General features: G+C 36.3%; 1 protein-coding gene across 2 annotated transcripts in view; it reads left to right on the top strand.

Moving 5' to 3' along the window:
* The window catches only part of CLPB (ClpB homolog, mitochondrial AAA ATPase chaperonin), a 193,253-nt gene that overhangs the window by 160,099 nt on the left and 32,206 nt on the right, over nt 1-948 (top strand). The gene's annotated exons all lie outside the window — the stretch shown is intronic.

The raw sequence follows: 948 nt of genomic DNA, 5'->3' as shown, positions 1-948 counted from the left end.
TAAGAGTTAGAGAATATTGTGAAATATAAAATGGACAATTTTGTTTACATTAAATTGAAAAGTTTTTGCACAAACAAAGCCAATGCATCCAAGATTAGGAGGGAAGCAGAAAACTGGGAAAGAATTTTTACAACCAGTGTCTCTGATAGCCTCATTTGTAAAATATATAGAGAATATATAAGAATATAAGTCATTCCCCAGTTGATAAATGATCAAAGGATATGAACAGGCAGTTTTCAGAGATAGAAATTAAAGCTATCTATAGTCATATGAAAAAATGTTCTGAATCACTGCTGATTAGAGAAATGCAAATCAAAATGATTCTGAGGTACTACATCACACCTATCAGATTGACAAACAGGACAATGATAAATTTTGGAGATGTGGGAAAATTGGAACACCAATGCGTTGTTGGTGGAGTTGTGAAGATCCAACCATTCTGGAGAGCAATTTGGAACTCTACCTAAAGGGCTATAAAATTGTGCATACCCTTTGACCCAGCAATAGCACTTCTAGGTCTGTATCCCAAAGAAATCATAAAAATGGGAAAAGGACCCACGTGCACAAAAACATTTATAGCAGCTTTTTCTGTGGTGGCAAAGAATTGGAAATTGAGGAGATGTCCATCAATTGGGGAATGGCTGAACAAGTTGTGGTATATGAATGTAATGGAATACTAACTACTGTGCTATAAGAAATGATGAGCAGGCAGACTTCAGAAAAACCTGGAAAGATTTATATGAGCTGATGACAAATGAAATGAGCAGAAACAGGAGAACATTGTACACAGTAACAGCACCATTGTGCAATGACTTTGATGGCCTTAGCTCTTCTCAGCAGTACAAAGATCTAAGACAACTCTAAAAGACTCACAATGCAAAATGCTGTCCACATCCAGAGAAAGAACTATGGAATCTGAATGCAGATGGAAGCATACTATTTGCTGTC

Source organism: Vombatus ursinus, unplaced genomic scaffold (assembly GCF_900497805.2).
Source record: "Vombatus ursinus unplaced genomic scaffold, bare-nosed wombat genome assembly UNPS02014780.1, whole genome shotgun sequence".
NCBI lineage: Eukaryota > Metazoa > Chordata > Mammalia > Diprotodontia > Vombatidae > Vombatus > Vombatus ursinus.
The sequence above is the reverse complement of the archived record's forward strand: the minus strand, read 5'-3'. Positions and strand labels throughout refer to the sequence as shown.